General features: G+C 43.5%; 1 protein-coding gene across 4 annotated transcripts in view; it reads right to left on the minus strand.

Moving 5' to 3' along the window:
- Positions 1-26,948, minus strand: part of C10H1orf21 (chromosome 10 C1orf21 homolog) — a 196,568-nt gene that overhangs the window by 118,836 nt on the left and 50,784 nt on the right. Inside the window, exon 1 of one of the 4 annotated variants that reach the window (XM_075988224.1) lies at positions 26,854-26,940. The exons of the other annotated variants lie outside the window; for them this stretch is intronic. The gene's annotated coding sequence lies outside the window, so the exon portion shown is untranslated. Of the gene's footprint in view, positions 1-26,853; positions 26,941-26,948 lie in introns of those variants that run through there. 4 annotated transcript variants of the gene reach the window in all.

Raw genomic sequence — 26,948 nt, forward strand, 5'->3', positions numbered from 1 at the left:
CCTTCCTCTAGGGTCCAGAGATTCAAAATAAGATATCCAGCCTCCCACATGTATCACCCATTGTTAATAAGAACCAATACATGAGCTGAAGCACTTCCAAGATGGACCCATCTAATAGATCAAAGATTTCGACTGTTCTCGCTGGAATTTAAGTCCTTGGTTTACTATAGCAGAGAAAGGCTTAAGGAGACATTTTCAGGAGATTAAATGATAAACATCATTTTCAGGTAACATAAGCCAGACCCTTCCACCTACTAAGCTGGGTTTTGTTTTTTGAGTATCTCAATTTTCTTTCCTATTTTTCTCCAGGAAAGTGTAAGGCTTTGGGAAACTACACTGATTTTGCAGCATTCAGCCAAAAAGCCATTTTGCACAGTCACTGTTATAAGAAGCCTGGAGAACAGATCCGAGAGGACGAGAAAAAGTCCCAGAGTGATGGCTATGCCCTAGAGCGGGTCAGCTGGCCCTGTCACCACAGTTAACCGTAACTCTGGGCTGAAGGGTCTTTTCATTGCATCTGCGGTTCATCTTTGATCACTGTGGCCAGAGAGGACAAAGAGAAGTGATGCTCCCCTTTAGTTTGGATGCTCTTATCTGGCCACTGAAGAGCTACTGAAGAACATGTAGGGTTAAAGGTCTCAAGCCATGATGACCTTGTAAATGGTGCCAGAAATTGTGACGGACTGAAGTAGTCATTCTGAATCTATCCAACGTCCCCTACTTGAAGTTCTCTTGTTTGTGTGCATGGTGTTCTCTCCTACTGGTCCACAGCATGTACTTACAGAAAGAGACCCTGGGACAAGCTCAAGAGGACTCCACAACACAGCTGGAAGGCCCAGTGTAGCATCAAGACACGCTTGGCTATAAGCAGTCCTCACTGGAAACGAGGAGGCTTCACCTGAAACAGAGCACTCAACCCTGGGTTCAGTGAGTGACTATTCTACCAGAGAGGTCTTGAAGAAGTGAAATGAGGATCTCAGCGTTCTAGTCCAGCTAGACCTTGTCCTGAGCGGTATCTGGAGAATTACCAATAGCTCATCTGCAGTGGCTATATAGATATGCCTAAAAAGTGACAGACATACACCGGGCAAGCTGTTATTATTGCTGCGCTATGGAGACTGCCACCACCCTGTCCCCTAGTTCTATTTCATCCCTGTTATTACCACCCCAGATTGGAAAAAAAAAATAAGACAAAATGTTTCTAATTCCAAGATATCAATGAAAATGCTCTTTTAAAAATTAGGATACAAATTAAAATTAGTATTTACAGATCATCTCCAGACCTGGCCCTCAAACTTCAGTTTTCACGATACTGTCTTCCTTTGTTTATATTTTGCTTTGCCTCAGAGAGGGAAAACTGCATAGTCATGGCCAATGGATGTCAGGGGGGCAGTTCTGAAAACATCAGAAAATGATTCAAACTTTTACTAAAAAAAATCTGCTTCCCATAAATTCCTAAGAACCTTATCAACTTTCCATGGCACAGATAAATTAAGGCCTTCCTCTGGCTTCATACCCACCAATATTCACAACGCTTCCAGGGTAAAGACTTTAAGAAGTACGGACTCGGAAGCGAGCCACATCCTCAGGCTAACAACGGCCAGGTTCCAGGAACTACAGATGAGAATACTGTGTGCAGGGGATTTGGATTACTAACTCTCACTTGGACTTGTTCAACCACGACCGCTTCCTCCTGCTGTTTCAGAATAACCAGCACCCATCACATGGGTCTCCCCAAGTGCCCTTCTCCCTCAGCACTCTACCCTCCGTTCACCACCGGCCTGCACATTTCCGGAGAAAGCCTGGATTGCATCACTGTGGTGCTCCTCAGTCATGCCAGTCTAGCAGACACACTGAGGGCAGTAGTCCTTTGAAGGTGGCCCCATCTCTGCATTTTCCTGCTATGTCGGAAGCTCTGACTGGGAGAGGAAAGAAACTCAACAAGTCTTCAAAGTGCCAGGCAACAACGGGCTGTTGTGTCTCCCACCTGTGTGTCTGCTGCCACCCCACTTTGCACAGAAAAGGATTCTCCTGCCTCGCCTTTGCCCGACGTTGGGTGTAAGCAAACCTTCCCAAAAGGCTGGAGCCAATGATGGTCACCCACCTCAGAGCCAGCAAATGGGCAAAGCAGCTTTTGTTCCCAAATAGTTTTATTCATCTGTCTATTATTTCCAGAAACAGGAAGTACAAGACTCCTTGAGTGGCACAGTTTGTGGCATTTCTTGTTTCTTGTGTTTTGTTTTTAAAGGTAGAGTCTTGCTGCATAACCAAGGCTGGTCTCCAACTTGCCATCCTCTGCCTCAGTTTCCTGAGTGCTGGGTTATAGTCAACAGTCACATGCTATCACCTCACGCTAAGCTCGGTTTCTGATAGAACTTAGCTTAGAACATGTACTAAAGTGCAGTAAGGGCTACAGAGATGGCTCAGTGACTAAGAGCCTGCTGCAGAGGATCTGAGTTTGGTTGCTAGCATCAATGGGGATCTGATGCCTCTAGCCTCTGGAGGTACCTGCACACAGCATAAATCCCAAACAGAAACACACATGTGCATAATTAAATGCATCTTTCTCAAAAAGTAATAAATGAATTTCTTCCAAGAGCAAGCTTAATTCCTTGTCATAGGACCGAAGGTTGTCCAAACACATATGCTATCCCATCTAGGTTTTACAGCTGCCTTGATGCACAAGCGTAGTGTCTTGCTACAAAAGCCCGTGTTCTCAGCAATCCCCTTAACTCCACCAAGCCTGCCCACCCCTCAAAGGCCAGAACACATCTTAGTATCTCTAGGAAATGCCACTCTAGGCCACAGCACTTCCTTTTCCCTTATGTCATCAGTATGGATCTATGAACCGGCTCAGTATGGGTCTACTGGACCCATTCATCACCTTCCATGTTGCTAAACGTCTGCACTTATCTTTCTATCCCCACCCACCATTTGGAGTTAGTATTTAACTCTCATTTAGAATATAATTATACACAGCCTTGGGGTATCATCTATACAATTGTTTTGTATTGTGAACTTTTGGTGTCGTTTATAAAATTCTGAGGGCCAGAGATGCTTTCAATGAGTCTGACACTATAGATCTTTGCAAAACGTAGGAAGCTAACAAACATGTTACCTTATATGCTGGTTAGAAGTGTGTAGAATGAGAAAACGTAATTTCAGCTTTAAAATCTTTTATGAGAGGAATAGCTAAACAAAATCACTATCCCAGACTGTTTAAAGTCATCAAATGTTGATATAATTATACAATTTGGTAAACATATTCTCTGAATAAGGGCTTTTCTATTTAAAAAATTGCCCATATGATTAAAAATACAAACAAAGGAGAAATTTCAGTGGGAAGAATAAATGGGGGAAACTTTAAAGACCCTGTATCCAAAACTGATGCTGCTCATCCTGCCTCTAGCCCAGGAGCACCGACTGCAGCAGCCACCACAGCCTCGCCATCTAGCTCTTACTCCAGGGCTCACGCTCGTGACTGAGTTACCACCGCAGCTCTGCAAAGGTAGCCTCCAACTCCCTGAGCACAAACAGTAACTTCAAATCAGTCTCCTTCACCAAGCGTGTCCTAGACATCTGCTTGTAGTTATGTGATGAGGTGCTGTGTCTAACGATTTGGTCTTATTCATTTTGCACCCCATTGTTTACCCTCCAAAATATGAGCAGCAGCTGCTTGCAACCATAAATAACAAATCTGCAGCATAGATGGTATGTTCAGGGTTCAGTACTTCAGGGTTTAGTAACCTAGCAACAGAGCAGTGAGAGACTTTTTTCCTAAACTGTGCCTACATCGATGTACCTGCCTGGCATAGACTTGGAAACCCACTGCTCAAGTCATGTTTGGCTAATGACGAATTGATTCTGGCAGTTAGATGGGAAAAACAACTGGAAGATAAAAGGAGCCTCGATGCCAGGCTTCAGAAACCGGAGCATCAAGACGAGGAAGGGGAAGAACACACACTACTTGGGACCAGTTGCCAATTACACTTTTGCCTTGGCACAACTCTAATAAGAATCTAGAAGCTCTTAAGGGCCAATGCCTAACATTTTTATATTATGGGTTCTGTAGGTTGATGTGCATGTCAAATGAAAACAATCAAATGAACTCATTACTACCTACATTCTGACAGATAAAGGGGAGAAGAGAGAAGAGGGCATTCTAATGCTTTCTTTTCATGGATGGATAAACGTTGAATCAATTTAGCCCCTGTCCTCCTCCCTTATGGTGTGGTCTGCTTTATCTGCTCATCTAGCAGACTTGAGAGGACTCTCGTTTCTAGTGGTATCTGTAGTTAAGAGCCCTTCATTTCCTATATAATAACATCTAGAGACCTATTTATTGTTTCTTTTCCTTCCCATCCAAAAATGAAGGTCAAAACATGGTAAAGCAACATGGCAATGTGGTCTTTAAAAGCTAATAGTAAAAATAAATAAATAAACCAATGCGGGAGGCTGTTTATTTATATGTCAAAGAGAAAGTGGAATTCTCGATAGGATGACATGGTCATTTGTTTTCTCCCAATGAAGCCATCAAAGGAGAGTAAGCCAGGAGCCTACCCTTCATCCCTCAAGGGGTAATGAGCTCTTGCTAGATAAAAACCACCCTCCTCCCTTGTTGCACTCACTTTGAAACACAGATGCACAATGACATCAGCAGAACAGCTAGACACCATCAATCTGTAAGACAGGAAGTGCTGCAGCCAGACCTGCAGCTTTTTCAAACATCAGCTGCCTCTTCCTTTGCCAGTGGCTCTGTTCTGAAATGCAGGAAGGGCTCCTGGTAAGACCCATCATTGGGAGGCAACAAAGATCAGACACAGTCCTATAGGTGGCCGTGCCCAAGACACAGCTTCTTAAACCATGGCTCAGCACCCCACCTGGGGTCCCGAACATACAACACATGGACTTCATACAACATGTGCCATCACGCCATGCTGAAATGGCCTGACTCAGAACAGAGACTACAGGGCAGTATTTGATTTGTTTATTTTACCATCACACCAAGTCTTCTGCTCTTACAGAAGTATGGCTTAAAGAAGACGTAGGTTTTCTGTATGTGAGAGTTTATGTGTGTGTTCATGTGCATGCAGGGTGTGTGTGTGTGTGTGTGTGTGTGTGTGTGTGTGTGTGTGCGCGCGCATGCAGACCAGATATTAGTGTCAGGCATCTTCCTTATTAAACCTGGAGCTCACCAATTAGGCTGACATCTTCCTTATTACCAATTAGGCTGGCAGCAAGCTCCAGGGATCCTCCTGCTTCTGACAACCCAGTACATGGATTACAGACACATGTTACCACACCTGGCTTTTTATGTGTGTACTGGAAATCTAAAATCTGATCTTCCTGTCTGTATTGTGTGACAGCTGATCTCAGCTGTCAATTTGACACATCCAGGAAAGGCGAATCTCATTTGAAGAATGCCTCCATCAGACTAGCCTGTGGACACATCTGTCGGCATTCTCATTTGAAGAATGCCTCCATCAGACTAGCTTGTGGACACATCTGTTGGCATTCTCTTGATTGGTAATTGATGTAGGAAGGTCCCACCCACCATGAGCAATACAAACCCAAGGCAAGCAAGTCTGTGTTATAAAGAAGGGTAGCTGAACATGCGTCTGGGAACAAGTCAGTGAGCAGCTTTTCTCCGCGGTCCTCGCTTGAGTTCTGCCCTAGCTTCCCTCAGTGATCTAGAAGATCCCTCTATGAGCTATAAGATAAAATAAACCCTCCCCCCCCACCTCAAAGCTGCTTTTGGTCATGGTGGTCATCGCGGCAACAAAAAGTACTTTAAAAACTAAGGTATCTTCCTGGGGCTGGAAAACAAAGACTCTGACTGTTCCAACCACCACTGCTCAGCATGTATCAAGTCAGTGTATCTTGAACTGCACTGTGTTAAAACGTTTGACTGTACAAGCTGATGCTGGGGTTGCTGGCTTGAGTTTCATTTAAAGATCATTAAATGAACTTTGGTTTAGATTAGAACAGAATTTCCAACAGTTTGTGAAGTAAATACTTCTAAACATCTGCTGTTTTATGCTCTGTAGTTCTGTGACACGGAATTCTGCACACTGACAATGATTAAAACCACAAAGTCATCAACTCTGAAAAACACTGAAGATGTTCTGCTTCCTACAGAATCCAATGTTGAGCCAAGATTTAACTCTCTGGGTAAAAACAATCATGCCGATCTCATTGGTAAACAAATCTGCTTTCATCTTTAATAAACGGGAAAATTCTATGTATATCAATTGTTTATGTATATCAAGAATTGTTTTAAAATAAATTTTCTGACGGATTTGTTATCGGTAAATGTCTAGTTTATAAACCTATCAAGTCATGTCAGAATTTCTTTGTAAAAAAAGATCAAGAATGGGAAAAGTTTAAAGCTTTAACTTGGAAACCGAGACTCAAATCTGCCAAGGTGTCTGAGGTCAGGTACCGGGGATGTGGATGGACTGCTTAAGGCCCCAAATCCTACATCAGTTTTGTGGTACCTTCCTTCCTGTAAACTCCATTATAAGAAGCATTACACACAACTCTGTCAAGAGGATGGTGTGTTATATAAGCCACAGGGGAGTCCTGCCCACTGTTATTGAAAGAGATGGAACACACAGTCCACACGGAACAGCCCAGTTCAGAGCCTGTCTGGCTTAGTCAGTGCTTTGAGGCTCTAACCAGAGATACAAACAAAGGAATGAGAGAGATGGGTGTTCCAGGTCACAGCAGGAAGTGAGGTGTGGACACCAGGCCATCTCCAGCAGTGAGGCCCAAGGACAGCAGGTAATCCAACCACACCTGGACACCAGGGAAGATACCTACCCTTCCTCAACGTCACCTGGTGATGGACAACTACAAATTCAGGGGCGCGGTTACAAACTCGACTTTTATTTGTGCAGCACCTGAGCACGAGCAGTGCCTTTCACGCCGGCCCCGCCAGGCTCATCCAGGCAACGTAACAAGTAACAGGATGTTCTGGATGCCAGTAGAGCTAACCCAGAGGCAGGTGTCCAGGCAAAGTGAGGGAGAAACATACTTTTACAAGGGGAGGAACTACCTTAATTTGATCTCTGCTGGAGTGTTATTTTTCTAAAAATCAGTATTGGATAATAGTCAATGGTATTTATAACATCTTTAACCTTAGTTTCTCCTGTTAGCACAAATGTAAGTCAATTCCTTTTTATCTTCTTTTGGGAGAGGAGCTTCTTTTGGGAGAGGTCAGTTTTATATTAACTTAGGACAAACCTAGACATACCTGGGAAGAGGGAACCTCAACTGAGAAAACGCTCCCCACCAGTCGGCCTCTAGGCGAGTCTGTAGTACATTTTCTTGATTAATGACTGTAGGCCATGCAACCCTGGGATGGTGGCCCTGGATCCTATAAGAAAGCGATCTGAGCAAGCCAGTAAGCAGTGTTCTAAGGCTTCTGTTTCAGTTCCTGCCTCCAAGTTCCTGCCCTGACTTCCCTAAGTGGTGGAGCATGATCTGAGAGCTGTAAGTAGATAAAAACCTTTTCTCCCAAGTTGCTTTTGGTTACGCTGTTTTTATCACAGTGGTAGAACCCTAACTAAGACAAGAGCACGAGAATTTAGACACGCTAAGCATGTGTCCTACCACTGAGCAACATCCCCAACCTCCACAAAAATCCATTTCCATTTAATGTCCACTGAAGCTGCAGAATGTTTGCAATGCCAATAGCCATTCAGGGACCACGACCTACCTGACAGTGGCAGTGGCTTCTCAAGTAAGGGGGAAAATACTGGCATCTGAGGCCTCACTGAGTGATTTTCTTCTACCTCTTACTCATCTCCCTTATCGAGTTTGATCACCGCAGATCAAGAAGATTGTGATTAAATATCTCTTGAGAAATAATAATGATTTCTAGCCACGATGGAACTGTTTTCTCCCAAGGCTCTTGCTGGCTTTGCTATCTCGGGTCTAGGAGCAGCCATCTTTAGAGTTCTGATAGAAAAAAAGTCTGAAATGGCTACAAATGAGCTGAACAGTTATAGAATGAAAAAAATTAACTATGTGCTAAGGGGATGTGGGAGACTGGGAAAACCACAGGAAAGGAAGAATGAAATACAGAAGTGAGTGGATGCGAAGGTTTTTGGGGATGCTCTCTTTCCCTGTCAGCTCAATTCTTTCTGTTTGCTGTACTTTTTGATACAGTGTAGCGCAGCTGACCTAGAACTCACTAGATAGCCCCAGCTCCCCTCAAACTCATGGCAATCCTCCTGTCCCAGCCTTCAGAGTGCTGCGGTTACAAGTGTGAGATTGCCTAAGCAGCTCACCTCAACCTCGTATAACCAGCTCCAAGCATCTGGTTCCTGGGGACTTGGGTGACCTCCACCCTTCCAGAGTATTCACACTGCAACTCCCCGTCCACCATTCCCACGGCTTTGCTAAATGTCTGTTCCTCCAGCCAAGAGAGAGGGACGGAAGCCAGCGCGCCTCTCCTCGCTTTTAAATGATGCCGCATACTGTGACTGAGGCACAGGTGTCCAAAGCATGCTTCCCGAGTATCCGATAAGGCTTTAGAAAAATGTAGACGAGGTCAATACACAGGACAGGCTACAATGATCCCCGGGCAGTGCTGGGCTTTTAAGCCAACACACAGCACAAGGAACACCAATAAAATCTCTTTTATGAGAAATTCAGGGAGTCATTCATTCACAGGGAAATAAAAAAAGAAAGCCACATGCTGTTTCAATGTTCTGTGAGGCTGAATTAGGCACTTTACCACCGTTGCCAGTTTCTTACTGGTACAAATTTAATACTTGACAGTATTTGCTCTAAAGCCATGAAAGCAAGCCTGAAGAGCCTGACAGAGCCGAGGAGCTGGAAGGGTAGCTAGGCGGTCAGTGACTGTTTCACACTCACGAGGACCTGGGCTTGATCACCAAAAACATTCATAAAAAATGCTTTAGAAGTCTGATTTAGCGTCTATGCTCTCCAGAAGAAAAATAAAAGAAACATATTTAGAGAAAATACAGTTTATTTTGTTAGTTATGAACTCCCTCCTTGGACACCTGGCTGTTCAGTAAATAGCTTACTCTCCGCAACACGCTGACTTAGCCAGTGATGACGATGGAAGCTGACATGGAGGTTTGGCCTCTGGAAAAGTCCTTGCTGTCACTGTTGCCTAGACTGGCTGACACGCTGCAGGAAAGGTGTGGCCTAACAAACAGCCTCGTGTGACACACTAAAAGCAGCTGAGTAGCACAGCCATCTGAAAACTACTCCTCGGCTGCTTTTTAAAAACCCCAACTTTTCTCAAGGAAAATGACCTCAACAATACAGAAATTTAATAAAGACATGAGCACCACTCACTCTGACCTCCAGTCATTCAGCCTGAGAGCCTTCACGAAGGCATGACTGTCCTGCTGTGTCTGAGGCACCCTCGTTTCATCGCTGTCTCCTGACACAAATTCTAACGCTCAAGCGTGGAATTAGCCTGAGACTCTTAAGTTCCTTTAGTGGCATATACTTAACAACAAATTAAAATTAACTTTGTTATGAGATAATTTCCAAATCTCTTGTGATAATCTGGCGGCAAGCCAGATCGTTGTAAAAGTCAGACTTGCTGTAAGTGAATGGAGACGTTAAATTGAATTATCATGGAGTTGTTTCAAATTATAGCGGACTAGACAGCATAGCCATTTACTGCAGCACACATGGGCCAGGCATAAGATGCAGTTCCTGACTGTCTACGTCTTTAATTACACGGGGTAACTTCTTTAGAGAAGCGTCCGCTAATCTATTTTCCACAGGGCCCAGCATGGTCAAATGAGCGACGCTGGGACTGTGACAAACTCCTCCCAACTTCTCGTTGAACTCCTGAAGAGAAGCCAGCACTGCAGAAGATGGGCTGAGGACAGCTCGGCAGTGCTATACTCACGGAGCTGCCATGACCGGGGTTTGAGGCCCAGAACCACCCCATGCTGAACAAAGCAGTTTGTACCTCAAGAACAGCCCTAATCAAAACAATAGTCATTTCCCCTCTATGCTTCAAATAACTGGTTTCCAGCAGGAACAGGGAACCTTCATGAACCCCAGCTCTTTCCCCCTACCTACAGACAGACCAACTGGACAGTGGACAGAACCTAGGCAGAGCTAATCTCTCCTCTTCCATAAAGTAGGTAAAATAGCATTTACATTGTAGGATCCTCCTGAGGATTTGAGGCAAAATATGCAAAGCAAAGGCATATTATCAAGAACTTAGTAGGCCTTTTACAGGCGGTAAGGACCCTTTAAAACTATGTGCCTGTCTATGAGGAAGTACACACACCCTTCAATGATAAAGGGGGCCATTACTGCCTTAGTGACCTTTATCCTACCTGTTATTCCCAGGAAAGGTATCTCAGGAAATTCAAAGCTGATGCGAGCTCACTTTATCTGTGTTAAGGCCCATAGCCAATCAGAGGAAAGAGAATGTGGATGCAAGCGTGATGGTAGCTGGCACAATACCCATGGATGCAGAACAAAAGAACTGTAAGCATGTGCAAGAGGCCACAAGAGCTTCGTCCATGCAGTACAGGGACAGTGACTTTCAGTGCTGCGTTCCAAAGCCCACGTGTCTTACTTACTTTTCTATTGCTGTGATAAGACACCATAAGCAAAAGCAACTGGAGGAGCAAAAGGTTTACTGCATCTTCTATTTCCAGGTAGCAGCCCATCACTGAGGGAAGTGAGGGCAAGAACTCAAGGTAGGAGCTGAAGCAGAAGCCTTGGGAAGAATGCTGCTGCTTTGCTCCTCAGGGCTTACCCAGCCTGCTTTTATGTAACTCAGGATACCCGCCCAGTGCTGGCACTACCCACAGTGGGCTGAGCCCTCCCACATCAATCATTAATCAAGACTTGCCTCTACACCAGTCTTACGGGGGAATTTTCTCAATTGAGAGTTCTTCTTTCCAAATGACTCTAAATTTTGTCAAGTTGACAAAAATACTAACTAGGATATCATGATACTGTATTCACAGACATCAGACTGTCTGCAACCTACCGAGTCTGCTGAAGAAGCAAAGTGAAACAGAATCCATGATTTTAAAAAAATGGTTTTAGCTGGGCTTAGTTGGACACAACTTTAATCTCCACACTCAGGAGGGAGAGGATCTCTGGTCTACCTAGTTAATCTCTGACCAATCAAGACTAAATAGTGAAACCCTATCAAAAATAAATGGAAAGAGAGTTGGTAAATAGACAGACAGACACACAGACAAACAGACAGATGGAAAATAAAGGAATGTTTCCAACTATTATCCTGAACTCCCTTCAGCGAGGATCCAGGTCTCCTCCCTTTAGATTTTCATAGCATTCTGTGTGTGTCTGTCTTGACAGGCCAATGCCGTCAGTCTACGTAGGTCTATGTACTACACAGCATATGCCCCTAGGAGGCAAGTACAGTGCTACTCATCCTTGTTCAGTGTGTGTTGAGCATACTAGTTTACCTCTCAAGACGACAGATGCAATCCTAGTCATTCTATGTCTTGAATACCTTCCTTCATGCTGCAGAGTATTAGTTAAAGACATATCGCATTTGTCTCTGCTGTGGAATGTTTGTTTAATGGTGCAAAGATGTGTTGCAATCTTTGATGTTGCATTTGTATAACTCTGTGAAGCTGTGTTACTGTGCCTGTCTAAAACACCGGATCAGTCTAATAAAAAGCTGAATGGTCAATAGCAAGGCAGGGCTGGCAGGCAGAGAGAATAACAGGAGGAGAAATCTAGGACAAGAATGAGGAGCGAGAAAGAGGAGGAGAGAAACACTCCAGGGGCCAGTCACCCAGTCACCCAGTCACCCAGCAAGCCATGGATAAAAGTAAAGAAAGAAATACAAAAATAGAAAAAGGTAAAAGCCCAGAGGCAAAAAAGTATACAGGATAATTTAAGTTACGAAAAGCTGGCAAAGAATCAAGGCAAGCTAAGGCCAGGCATTCGTATGTAATAATAAGTCTCCATGTGTATTTATTTGGGAGCTGGGTGATGGGCCTGCCAAAAAGTAAAGAGTAAAAGCAGCTAACAACACCTTCAAGTATGAGTTTCTAAAATACTCTAAGATCTGTGTTGATCACTGGACACAAGGCAATACTATCCTGTAAAGAATTTGCTTACAACACTAAAGCACAAAAGTCAATGTTATCATTCTAATGGATGTCTTACACAGAAGTCTGTATAAGTCCAGGGATGACTTATACTATGCTAGTCTAACAATAAATGATAGATATCTGACTTCAGTGGAGCAACTTTTACAGAGCTAAAGGTGAGTGATGAGAGCTGCAAGGCAAACTGGCTTCTAAATACTTAATCTCGATATCTACAGATTAGTGATGCTTTGGGCCTGCATCAGAGAAGCCCCTTTCTGCAGTGGATGGTGGGTAACACAGAGACTGAATAAAGTGCAGAGACTGGGACTTGTGAAGCGCTTATGTGTAGAACGTATAGCCTCCTCCCCACGACTCAGGGACACTGCAGAGAATGAGCTAGAGAGAAAGCAAAGGTTGGGGCAGAGTGTTAGAGGTGGCATCTTCTGGATATGACATGGCTGATGCAGTCATGACCTGACCACAGTGTAGTTATCTACACAACACCGGGCCACTCAGCATTACATCATGGGAGAAGGGTCCATGAAATGCCACACTCACTGAGAAGCTGTGGTGGGAGGAGGGTCACTCTCTTCAGTGGTGTAGCCACTCATAATTGGTGATGCTCCAGTAGACAAGCTCCCGTTGATGCTTCTATGGACAACTGTAACTAAATCCAGTGGGTCACATGCACAAAAGGACCATAAAGTCAGAGGCTGGCTTGCCTGGAAGAGGGTTTCACTTGAAGAAAGAGGGGAGATCAGACAGGATAATAAGGCCTCGAATAAATTAAATTCATTATCTTTATGAGTGAAAACATCAAAGAATAAAAACAAATATATAAAAAGAACTTTATAGCCGGGCAGTGGTGGCGCACGCCTTTAATCCCAGCACTCGGGAGGCAGAGGCAGGCGGATCTCTGTGACTTCGAGACCAGCCTGGTCTACAGAGCTAGTTCCAGGACAGGCTCCAAAGCCACAAAGAAACCCTGTTTCGAAAAGCAAACAAACAAACAAACAAAAGAACTTTATAGTTAAAAGGGGAGATGGGGAGAAGGACCTAAACAAACTTATTTCTAGAGCACATACAAAGAGCCAACAGGTATTTGAGAAGGTTCCTGGGAAGAGCCCATGAAAACCATGAGATACACGGCACATCGGCTAGGATGGCCATTTTTAACAGTTAGCTGAGCAACATGTGCTGGTGAGAAGGTGAAGAAATGGGAACCTTTGTGCAGCTACTGTGGACGACAGTATGGACGGTTCTCGAAAATCAAGACTAGAACTACCATATGACCTAGCAATCCTCTTCCTCGGTACATATTCAAAGCCAGTGGAATGGGCACTCCACATGGACGCCTGTACTCTCGTGCTGTCTGTAGCGCTGTTCTCGGAAGCTATCCTATAGAAAAAGCCCGTGTCTGAACGGATGACTAAAGACAGTACTAGTAAATGGAGTGTTGTTCAGTCTTATAAAAGAAAGATCCCACATGTACAGAAATGTGGATCAAACTGGATGGCATCAAAATAAATAAAATAAGATAAGCACAGAAAAACAAATACTGCTTGATCTCTTTTAAATGCATTGGGATACATGTTTAAAATAAAGTTAAATGTGCATAAATGAGAACCAGAATAGTGATTACCAAAAAGAGATGTGTGGCTTGGGGAGAAGCAATTCAAAGAGCACAGGGCTGCAGTTATGGAGGATAAGTATTTTACACTGGAAAGTTGCTGACAGTAGAGTTCAGGTACTGTTCCTAGACACATGCACACACCCTATATACACCTTATATATACCCCATATACATACCACACACACAAACATACACACTGTACATACCCTCTAGAAAACAACTGTTATGAAGGTATCCTAAATGTGTTGCTTTGTTAGAATGTTATGGCCATTTCATTAAGCATTCATCTATCAAAATATCATGTTACATACTCTAAATAAATAAAAAAAATCTAGTAAAATAGAAACCCTGTGATACAGTAAGGTTGAATTAGCAGAAAAGCAGGTATCAAAGATCAAGCTACAAGGTGCATCTGGATGGAGTCAGGGAAGGCTGTATAGGAGATGGAGGGTTTGAGTTGGTAGTGGAGAGTTTTAGCATGAAAATTCTAAGATCTTGAGCATGCACCACCCACCACACTCGCTCCTCCAGAGGCACGGGAGCCAGGAGTACCATAAAAGAACACGGGAAATGCATAACCTTCCCAAGGATCACGTTTCTATATATTGAACTTAAGCCCTACTGGCTTTGCTGAGCTATCTGGGGTAATCAAGTAAGTAAATGCAAGCTCTAATCCTTGAGGAGACCAGGGGTCAACATCCTCCAACAGACAAGATCCGGATCTCAGCACATATAATACTCGTCTCTACTTAAAGAATCACAGAGCTTCTCGGTGTGTTTGATCCCAGAAACCATTTCTGACAACGTGACACTGACAACCCTCCTAAGATCCCCAGTCTCAGAGTCACGTGGTCATTCATTCATAACTCCTCGGCAGACACTTACTCAAGGCCTTGTAGTGTAGGTATTGTAGATGCTGGGAATCGATAGGAAAACCAAAAGACAGAAACTTCAAGTAGCTACTTAGTAAATCTTAACATTAGCAATCACTTTGAAAGGTAATCCAAAGGTGTGACATTATATTCATTGCTGTCCCCAAAGGGGGAAATATTGCTGCCCAAAGGACACACTACACAGTTGTGAGGTACACAGCGCATGATGTGACACAGCCACTTCCTAAGGCTTTTTGTCAAGGTGTGATCTGGGGACCAACAAGACCGAGAAGGATTTGGGATTATTTTAGGAATGCAGATGATGAACCTTACCCAGAACTCAGAGTCTGACTGGTAAAAAACTCACATGCACGCTGAAGTTGCAGAAATGCTGCTGGGACTGGGTTTATTTATAAGTTCAGTTGCTAGACAGCTTCCCTAGCAAGTGGCAAATAAGACATCTAAGGCTCCTTCCAAACTTCTGGGAGAGCCAGGTCGGAGAACTTGACTCTGGTGAGGTTAAGTACTGCTGAGTTCTTAACTGGGCTTAATCCTGATTAGGCTCCGAGGATTGATTCTCTTTGAACAGATCTGGTCCTTATTAATAAAGTGGTGAGAAGGTCTCTACAGAGGGCTAATTTCTACAAAAGAAAAAATAACTTGAAAAACCTCCCAAAGCACCCACGATCAGCTCCACATCTCTTCTCTAATTCAGTACCATAGCAATGCCACCAAAAGTCTAGAGGAAGCCCAAGTACCCTTCACACATGCCAGGTTTTAAAGATGTTGTTAAAGATGGTTTATCCTCACCATCTTTAACAACAGAACTTTGAGAAAGCCAAAATTCAGATGTCAGAAGAGATCTATTATTAGATACCCATGACACAGCACACCTCATTAAACTTTAATTCCCACTTTCAAAATCTAGACTGTTTTGAAACAAGGACGTAATTCATTTAAAATTCTTTATATAAGAGAAAATAAGTACTGTTCTCCATTTCCTCCAAAGAATGCAGATATCTGAGACCGTACAGCACTTGCTTGGGACCAATGTCTTTGAAGAAGTTTAGGGAGAGCAAATTGCAATTCCAGGTACCTGCTAAAGGACCCAGACTCTTCCGTAAGCTTGGGACAAGTAGGTTATGCTGCCTGCTGCTGTTGAACACACTATTAAACTTACCTCTAAGAATCCATGACTGTAATTACTGATCCTGTTTATCCCGACCTGACAATAATTATTCATACAAACTAAAGGAATTATCTGTCCCAATCGTATCATACCGAAGTAGAAAAATGTGGAACATTTGAACCATTCCTATCCTTTCCTTCAGTTTTCAGTTACCAAACAGGTCAAGTTTCTAACATACAAAATTTCTTACTTACTGTATTTCCAGAAGAAATGGAACTCACTCCGTGTGTGTGTCTGTGTGTCAGTGTATGTCTGTGCTTGTCTGTACATGTGGGAGGGTGTGTCTCTGTGAGATAAATGTTCTACCAAAATCTGTAGGCCCCCACACTATACAGGTTAAATTCTCATCAATGAAATGTATTTGTTTTTAAATTCAGAAACAAAAGTTCCATCGATCTTTCTAAAGACTTGCTGCAATTAAATTAGTCCTCTCTGTGGGTCACATTTCAAACCATAATTCTAAGTCTCATCCTAGGCAAAGCAAAGGTAGGATTTTATTTACAGGAACTCTAACTTAAATGGACAAAGGCAGAACTATCTGGCCCTTCCTGCCCCTCATCTCAGAAAAAAAGTAGCTATTTCTCTAAGAACAGGCCAAACAAAATTAGCAGAAAATAACTTAATCCAAAAAATTAAAAAGAAAAAAGAAAATCATTTTAAAAATTAGTTCTAACTGAAATTTCTTCAGAGAGTAAAAACAAAATAGGTGCCAGCCACTAATGAAGTCTTGGAGCATAGAGAGAGCATTAAAATCAGGCCAATGGTCAGGCTGGAGCAACAGAACAGTGGAACACTGAGTTGTTTCTCTCTGACAAGAAGCATCAGTTTCCTAACAAAGCTGGGTCTAGATTTTTCAAATGTGTTACTACACTGTACATGACGCAATACTTCAAACTGGAATTTTATCAATGGCCAAGGAAGAACTGCAAACAAAAGCAGGCTGTCAAAAGCAGTGCTTTCGGCTGCCCCCCTACCCAAGGCAATACTGCAAGGTCCTGGGGCGCCCCATGCACCCTGCAGCTCCTACCGCAGGGAGCCTGCAGAATGGAGTGGGGCCGTTCTACAGGGATGGTTTGGCTAGAACACAGCGCTGGCTCCTTCTCCCCCAAAACGATGGCTTCTTCATCCATTAGAGACATTTCATAGTGTGCTTCCCCTACCAGACGGCCATTCTAGAAGTCCACCATGGCTCTAGCGAGTCGGCTCACTGTTTAAGAGGGGAACTGCTGAGGAAACGCAATCAACAGCTTCTGGAAGACGGCAGTCCTCCTGGCAGAGGACTTCAAGCTTCCTTCTAAGTGACTTTTCCACCCCGGAGGCCACTGAAAGCTTTTAAGGGACAGACAATGGAGATGAGGAAAAGCTACTAAATGTTTTAAAGGTCTTAAAAATTCCTCATCAAACAGGGCAGTTTCCAGTAAAACGATACTCGGTCACAGAACGGCAATGCTCCAAGGGGGTCAAGGCAGGGTGTAAACAAGGACACAACACAGATTCCGTTCTGCCCCAGAGAATACAATTTCACCGATTCTATGTGACATGGGAAATAAGGGATTCACAGAACTTTTCGTGGTGTTTATTGATTAAAGAGGCTAACCAAAGCTTGCTTTGAGACACCAATCAGCGAAAAGGTACGTCCAGTCAATACGGTGGCCGAAACGCCTCTTTCCTCTGGGAGATGATGGGGGTCCCGCTGCTATTGCATGAGGCATCTGGGACATGACTTTGTCACAAACAGAAAACTCAGGTCATTTCTAGAGCAACTCCCAACTCGCCGGTTTGACATAACCGAAACAGACCCAGGGACTCTCTAGTGGTGACCCCACTAATGAGAAGAGGTCAGGGCATCCCTGGTGATAACCTCAGTAATAACGGGGGGGGGGTCTACTCCAGTTCCAGTCTGTGATCTTAGTCTCAGGTGGCTAAGGTAGGTTGACTACACAACAGTAAGTAAGGCAGTGACATATCATCCTTCCTTCCGTGACAGTTCTCCCATCAGCCAACATTCTACCTTGTCAAAAAGAAGGTCCCAAACTTTCTATGGAAAGTATTCCTCAAGAGTGCTTCCCTACCACACAGCAGCTGTCCGGGGATTTAAGAAGAATTCCGTATGTCACCAAGGGAGTCATTCATTTAAGCACCCAGCCTTAGCTTTGACCTGGGATTTGAACCTCACAAAATATCTGCCTTGAAGGGAGAGAGACTGAGAGATCACTGGGACACTCATTAGCACTTTAATTTCTGTCCAACAACAAGCTAACATTAACATTTATTTCTCAAATCAAAACAGTTTACAAAGGCTGTAACCAGTCGGCCAAGCGTGCGCTCGTCCCGTTTATAAACATGGGAAGCCGAGTTTTCTGATGCCCGGCTTTCACTCCTGCCCTTTCTGTGAACTCGGAGCAGAAGAGCCTTCGATGTGCCAAATGTTCACTGGAGGAAATTACACAATGAGCTTTAAAGAAAAAAACTGTCTCACTGTGTAGCTGAAGCTAGCTTTGAACTCTCTCGATCCTCTCAAATGCTTGGAATGACAGGCATGTGCCACCAGACCAGGCCCAGCACATTTTTGTTTGGGGGCATGCTTTGCAGCCGTGCTTCCTCAATCTTTAGAGAGACCTCTTCTCCTCACCCCCCCACTCAACAGAGCCACAAGACATTCAACAGATGTTGATGGGCTGGGGGAGATTAAAGACAGTGTTCAAAACCAAATTAAAAAAAACTTAAAATTACACTTAATGTACACTATGCACTTGTATAAAAATGTCCTTACATAGCACAGTACGACGTAAAAATGATTAGCATCATAAATACCTTAAGACTTTTTTTAATTATGTGTGTGTTTATGGAGGGGGCTGCACAGCCGAGGGGAGGTGCCTGCACAGGCTAGAGGGGTACCAGGTCCTTGTTGGAGCTACAGGCAGTTCTGTTTCACCCTGCATGACTGCTGGCTATAAAGATTAAAATAATTCATTAACTGGAAAAAACAGGTTCTATTCTAAGTTGACCTTTCTAAAACCTTTCATGAACATCAAATTTCATTCATTTTAATGCTGATGTGGACAAACAGTATATAAAAGTTAAAGCAAAAGAACAGGCGATCTAGATGTATTCTCTCCCTTCTCCCTCTGTGTGTTGGGACTGGGGGGGGTCTAGGGGCCACAGACCCCTGCAGTATGCCAAACCTACAATGCAGACACTCCATCACTTACCACAGTAAAGCTCACAGACTTCCCATCCACTGTATTAAGATATTGCTAACATCCATTTAAACGCATGTCTACTGGGCAAATGACACACATTCTACCACCTGCACTGTCCCCACATTCCATTTACCTGGCAAGCTGCGATGGGACCAGGAAAGTAGAGGAAAAGACAGCCGGAAGCAGCTTGTCTGGAGGAACACTAGGCCCGGCTGACTCCAGCAAAGCCACACCTCCCATGCTCTGCATTTGGCTGATTCTAGCAAGTTTCATAAAATGGACTTCTTGAACTAAAACTTGGGGGACCCTTTGTAAAAAGTCTAAAGTGACAGCTGTATCAGGCATCCAGCCAGGACCCCACCATGCTGTCTTCAAGGCTCACAATCTCTGAGCTGTAACACACCGTCTAAGCATAAAATTCTTCCCTCAGTTCCATGCTCTGTTCCCATGTCCTACAAACCAGTTAGGGGGACTTAAGATTTCCAAAATCCAGCCAGCGCAAGCCCTCCTTTCCCACTTACAGAACTTGTAAGTATGCCCTGCCTCTTGGTTCAACCCCCTGGCGTGAGGAAGTTGCTAGGCACTGAAAGGAAGCTATGTAGAGAGGCATGATCACACAATTAGATACAAGCTCACAGTTGCTAATCCTTGGCTTATAAATATATTAAACACAGGGATCTTAATTATGACTGGTATTATATGTATAATGCTGAGATAACCGGGAAAGCCTTTTCTGTTTAAAATTGTTCTCAGAAGAATTAAATTATTAGTTTCTGGGGAAAAAAAAGGGGCTCTACTATCAATGCTGAGTTCAGTGGTTCATGGGTATTAAGAAATCCAGTTAGAGCTGGTGACACACCACGTAAGTCTGATGATTCAGAACCTATGTGAAGGTAGAAGGAGAGAACTGACTTTACAAAGCTGTCTCCTGACCTACGTAGGCACCAAGAAATGTGTGGATACATGTGCGTGCACACACGCACACACACACACAAATAATTAATAAAATAAAAATTAAAAATAATCTAGTTAATCTCTTTGTATTGTTAAAAGTAGTATATAGCAAAGTTAAAATAATATTTTACTGCCTGACTGATTTCAAAAGATGTATTTAATCAGAATGATTAGGAAGAGAATGGTCTTACCACAAATGCTTTACCCCCATATTTTAAAGAAGTCACTGAAAAAAAAAAGAGAAAACAGGAGAACTTAGAAGTGGAGCAGCACACACAGGTCCCTAAAGAAAACTACCTTTAAACACGCTGTCACGTCCTGTCTCTCCTCTCTTGCGGAGATAAAAGCCAACAGAAAAGGGGCTATGCAGTGTCCCTGCCTCCATCTCCAGGCAGAGCAGGGAGTGAAGTCCACAGCAAGGAAGACCAGTCCTTGGAGGCTCAGGGCAACTTGCACTCAGCAGCTCCGAGTCTTAGGCATTCTCAAAGATGCTACAGAGGTCTAACAGGTGAGTGCACAGCCCTGGAAACCCATGGCCCAAGCTCACAACAATCCTGGGTGGTGATGTTTGCAAACAGTAACACCCGAGGGGCCCAGCAGAGCCTTCCCATAAGATGGGAAGGATAAAGAGACATTTTCCACATTGACGGCAGGGCAGGGCAGGGCAGGGCAGGGGACCAGAAAACGGTGGGGATCTGAATCACCATAGTCTAATAGTTCTGGGGAGGAATAATGAAGACAGGAACTGGTTAATGGAGCGCTTTACTGAGACCCTATAAGCCCTAGTATCACCAGAAATGCACAGCAAGCAAATCTGATTAGTGTCACATTCCCAGAACAGACAAAACGGGGCTGGGAGCAAAGCAATCGGCACCAAGTACATGGTGGAGGTCGGCTGAGCAAGTGCGGGGCGGTGAAGGTCTGCCTAGGACACTGTCAGACATAGACTCAAGAGACATTCCGGTAAGAAAGGAAGAAAAATCTAGGCGAACTCAGAGGTGTGGCACTGAGCAGAAATTACCCAAACCTAGTCTCTGAAGTGTTGATGCAGATAAGAAGGTAAGAAGTAGACAAAAGGTGCCTAGGGCTGATGCAGAGGGCGGACTTGCAGGCCAGAGGCCAGAGGTGAAGACTCAAGCATGCAGTGGAAGGGAAACGTAGTAACTGAGGACCGTGTGAGGCAGTCCACAGCGTCCTTGAATCATGCACAGCCGAACTAAGATGAAAGTCAAAAGCTGACTTCTGAGAAAATACTCATTTGCATACACAAAGTCCTACACCTCAGAGGAATTCATTATTTTTTTTTTAAAGAACTATGAACTGATTAAGAATTCTAGAATAAAGCATGAACTGAAGAGAATGGCAGTTCAGAAAGGAGTAGCCAACTGGAGAGAAGGCCCAATGATTAAGGGCACCTGCTGCTCTTGCAGAGGACCCAGCAACCTCGTGGCTGCTCACAGCTGTCTCCATTCAAGTTGCAAAAGATTCAGAGCATCTTCTGATCTCCACGGGTGCCATCCATGCCTGTGGTGCACATACATACATGCAGACAAAACTCATACTCATAAACTAAAAATAAAATTAAAAAAATAGGCAACAGAAGAAGATACTGGATCAATAACAAAGTCTAGACGACAACGACAGGCCACCCTTTCTAAAAATGTGCGGTGGGGATCCTGGGAAGGACAGAGAAACGAGAGTTCATTTTCAAGTCATGTTTTGATTTGTTGCTGTTTCTTAATATTTACTTCTGGAAACTTAATATATATGAAGTAGAGAGAACACTTAAGTGTGAAGACCTGAGTTCTAATCAGCAGGTTCACTAAGGCTGGGTGCAGCAGCACACAGATTGATGGGTAAGCGGGAGGTGGAGTCAGGACCTCTGGTAGCTCTTGTGTGGGGACCAGATAACCTAGGGTAGGCAGCAAGGGTCATGATAAACCCTGTATCAACAAGTTAAAAAGCAAGAAGTGATACTCATGGTTGTCCTCTTACCTACAGAGGAACTCTTAGATTCGTCAACACACACACACCACATGGCAACAACAAAAACCCGCAGTCTTTTATTTCTGTGTTTCCTTCCATAGGAAGTTTTCAAGTATGTCATGAATTTTAAAATGTCTGCCATTAAAACTGTCAGAATTACACATTTCTGTGCTTTCTTCCAGGAAGACTCATAGAAGAGAATTCTCTACTATGTCAACTCCAGGGATAACTATCTTTATCTTGTAAACACAGTCTTGTAAACAGATAAAGAAATCAAATTTCTTTATCTTGCAAGAAAAATATTTAGTCAATGACAGTGCCAATGTAACTATTAACATAAAATAATGCAGTCACTCAAGGCTGCACGTGACACTGTAATTCTCACCATTGTCCTCACATGACATCCATTTTCAAGCGAATACACTCAATACATCAACTGTCCTTCTGAAAACCTACTTCAGGCCTTTGACCTTTCTCTTGTCTATACCCCTAAAGAATAAATTTTCCTTCAACATTTATATCAAATATGGTCCAAAGCATTAAGTGTCCCTGTGTATTATATAATTACCCAGCCATTAGAAATAAATACCATGTCTAAAACAAGGCAACTTTTGATTTATAGAGCTGTAGTTTGGGGCAAAACTGACCCAGAAAAGTAAATAGATTTTTCATTATAAAAGTGCACATCCAGAAACCGGCATCTGAGAACCAGCAGCTTTCAGGGCATTTGTAAGCACACCTAAAAAGTGACTTCTGTTAGGACAAGCGTTAAGTCAAATAGCCAGCAAGTGATGCCAGTACACAGACCAGAGACAAACAACCACTGTAGAGAACAAAAAGGAAAGGCAAAGGCCCAGTTCAAGCATTACCTCTACTGCTAGGGTTTTTTTCCCACCTCTCACAGAAGTAGTAACCCACCATGCCTTGCTATTTTCTCATTTGCATCCTGTCTATTTCAGCACAAGTCATATTCCACATGACAGCTGAACAAATGCTTAAATCATTCTAGGTGTTTCCATGCTGAGAACTCAACAGGTGTATGACAGTTTAGTTTGGAGACTCTTGCTTTTATCTTCCTTGTCTACCTCCACTCCTGGTTAACCTCCTCTCTGAGAGTGTTAAATGTTGTTCCCTGTGGGACAGCATGAAGCATGCCATTCATTCTCCTCCTAACAATCACATGACCTGCACAGGAAAGCTAGATATGACACCTTCATTTTCACATTATAAAGAACTAGGTTAGAATGTAGTAGGACCTCCCCCGAAGTCTCCCAGGCAGTAAGAGGGGGTCCTGGAGTCCACTTCACTGCAAAATGATGCTGAGAATAACAGACCGGGGTGATTATTATTATAACCTGGGGAGGAAGCCCAGAAAGAACATAGCAAGGATCTTCCTTCGCTGAGATCTGGATCACTAAGCCTGGGGGGTCTCCATGCAAACTGGCTTCATAGGAAGCAAGAACCTCCTATGAGATATGGCTAACATCTTCAGATGAAAGGCTCAGAAGGAGCCTGCACTCCCCGAGAAACAAGAATTCTTTGATTGAAAGAACTTTAATACCTGCTTATTCTGGAAAATCATGCTGTGCTTCCTGCTTGCGTGCAGCCCCCAGCAGGAATGGGGTGTCTCGCTTCAGGTACACTAGAAATGGGTACCGTTTTAGACTTTGTTTAGCTATCATGGCCCAGGGATTTGTTTCTGAGCCGCCAGGTCAGCAGGAACCTACAGTTGCTCGCATCTATCTCTTCAGCTGCTCTGAAAGGCCAGCTAGACAAACGGCACTGATGGGATAAAGAAGTTCAAGAGACTTCACTAATGTCCCTCTAGGGATGCTCTGGACAGCTTTGGGAAGAAGGGTTGTAGCACCCACAGGAAAAAATCAAGACAAATTACAGGAAAAGACCTTTCCCAATTTTCCCAATATGTCAAAGAGCCCTGTGTGGTGGCATAGGCCTGTAATATCTCAGTACTTTGGAGTCAGAGGCAGGAGGATGATGAGTTTGAGGCCAGTCTGGGGTACTGAGAGAAACCACAGGCTCAGAAAAAGAAGCAAAAGTAGAAGTGGACATAACACTGCTTTCACGGGTACAGTGTTTACAATGGAATCTTAGATCTGGAACCAAGCAGGAGCTCGTGAAAACTGCCACAGGAGGTGGGGCCCTCTGTGAGAGAAGAGAGGAAAGCTGTTACGGTACTTATAGACTTTTATCTGGTGAAACAGAAATCCAGTACACCCAGTGGTGAACAGAACTTCAGATTGTAAAACCAGATGATGATATGCATCAGAGCAGTTCCTGTCATCCCCAGTTCCCAAACCGTGAGAAGCTAAGGAAGAAGATCTTATCTTATGCACAATAGTCTCACCCAGAGCAGTGTGTGCAGGGCGCACCAACAGCCCACAGAAATAAACAGACTGCGGTAAGAATAGACGTGCTAACGAAATGATTACGGGACTTTGCACCTAAACTTTAGGGAAGTACCTGTGAGCAGGGGCTCTCCAGGAAAAGGCACAGAGCCATTCTTCCCCAGCATGGCTCACCTTCCCTTCACATTCGAACCCAGGTACCGCTGCTGCCAAGACCAACTTCAAACTACAGTGCTTCAGAAAGAATTGGAAGGGGGAAATGAAGCAAATGCTTCTACATTAAAAAGTCACACAATGTTTTTAATTATTTCAAACATTGCTGGTCTAATACCAAGCTCTGACTCAACAGTCACACCTGGAAACATGCAACTCACACGGTAACAGGATAAACTGGCAGACTCCATGTCACAGCCCTTTCATTTAGAGCTTCCTCCTTCATACACAGAAAGTTTTTCAGCACAGGATATATCCAGAGAGATGCAAATAAGGACCACCTATCAGGTGACATGAAAGGAGACAGGAAAGGTGCTATTTGCTGGGGGAAAGGGAACCAACAGAAGAGGGCAGGGGAGGGCAGCGTGGAGGAGGACACAAACAAGGTATAAGGATAAATACACATTAAAATGCCATATTGAAGCCAATTACTTTGTATCCTGACTTAAAATTAATTTAAAACAGAACAGAAGATTTTCCAAAGACTATCAACTCTAGAAAAATAAAGACTTTAATCTTCACAATCAAACTAGTTCAGATCCTCAAAGTATTTAAAGATCATCTAATCCAAGTCTTGACCCAGAAAGCATATGTCAATCACTAGAAACATGGGATTGGAGTCAAACTGGTAAGTGCCCTGGAGAAACTAATGACCGGTGTACATAAAACCCCAGTAATTCTAGGTGCCTAGAGCAGCCAGGACCCAGAGCCTGTTAGCCAGAGGGCTGGGTCATCAGCATTTATGAAGATCATTTAATGCTCTATATTTCTCATAAGGTTTACTATAATCCTCTTTTAAATATCACCCTCATATAAATCAAGAAATTCAGAGATAAAGGGACTTAACGGAGGTTCTATTGCCAACAGACTCAGAACTTGCCTCGCCCAACTTACAGTCTACGATGGCATTAAGTATTATGAGCAGCTATTTGAATGAGTGTTTATTATGTGTCCAGCTCTAAGCATTTATAGACATTTTTCCATTTAATCCGATCACTCCCACCTAAGGGCTCACTGTTTCCACTTCATAGATGACTATCCTAAAGTTAGGTCCTGGGTGACTTGCAAGATCACCCAAGAGTAAGGGGAAAGTCAGGACTTAACTCACGAGCCATGTGACCCCCCACAGTCCAAGGAGCAATTCCTTATCAGCCTCTTCTATTTACTGATCACACCATAACTGAAGAGAATCCAAAGGTTGGGCTGTGATGTCATGGCTACCTTCCATCTTACCAGAGAACACCAGGCCAATATCCAGACCTGCTGGACATGAAATACTGCAAAAGCAGACGAACAAATTACTTTAATTATTGTGTAAACCTTCTACAATAATGACAAATTTTAGATTATCTTGGGGTTTACAGCAGTTTTAAACACACTAAGAAGTTTCCAAGATGCTCAGAAGTATACATTTAATCCACAATGCTTACATTGCTAGTTCTGCCCAATCATTGATAAAGTAGGAAACATAAAACCTATCTCCCGGGGCTTCAGTATAGGATTTAAGGAAGGTCATGTATGACCTTAGCTTCGATGCTTATAATCACTCAAAACTGTTAAAATCACACAGCACTGCTACTGCCTTCTCATTTGGAATTGGACCTAAAAAGGAACGAGGTCCTTTTAGGCTCACTAAGAATAAAAGAATAAACAGTCCAGGGAATAAATGCTAATTGTATGAAAGTCTAACACTGGAAACAAGCTCCTAAAGTTAGGGCAGAGCTGATACCTGATTTCCAAACAAAACAGATGCTCGTCCCACCTTTTCCTAAAATGAACACACACACACACACATATACATATATATGTATATATACATATATATGTAGTAACTCTCAATAGAGGGAAGATTTAAGAAAGAGCTGTGGGAATTAATTAATGGTAAAAGAGAAGGAACAGACACAAGCAGAGACAAAAAGGGACTAGGAGAAACATGGTAACTCACTAAAAATAACTCCATCACAAAAATTAAGAGGAAGCTGTACTGAGGTGAAATGTCTAGTTAGCTCAGGATGGAAATTTCCACTAACCAACTTGGCCTGTTCAGAAGGTACCTCTCCCCTCCATGCCACTCCAAAGGAAGCAAGTGGAACTTCAGCTCCCAAGTAGGCTGAGCTAAACAGAGGGCACTAGACAGGACCCTTTAGGTTCAAACATAGAAGACACCTCTCCCAGTCTCTGGCATCAGTATTCTAACAGAAATGCTAAGCCACTTCAGGACTGAACCTTTTTAAGAGAAGCTGGAATCTGGCTAGTCTCTTAGCCAGGAATCTTTCACTGAACAAAGAAAACTAGGTTTCTGTTGTATGACAAAACTTTCCTCGGGGAGACACACCCAAATGTCTACTTACCCCAGATAGGGATCCCACAACAGAACAAAGAACAGATACCACCGAAGTCCTGTGAACCAATGCGCTCCACTGGGTTCCTTACAGCAGGAGTATAG

This window comes from Microtus pennsylvanicus, chromosome 10, assembly GCF_037038515.1.
Source record: "Microtus pennsylvanicus isolate mMicPen1 chromosome 10, mMicPen1.hap1, whole genome shotgun sequence".
NCBI classification, from domain to species: Eukaryota; Metazoa; Chordata; class Mammalia; order Rodentia; family Cricetidae; genus Microtus; species Microtus pennsylvanicus.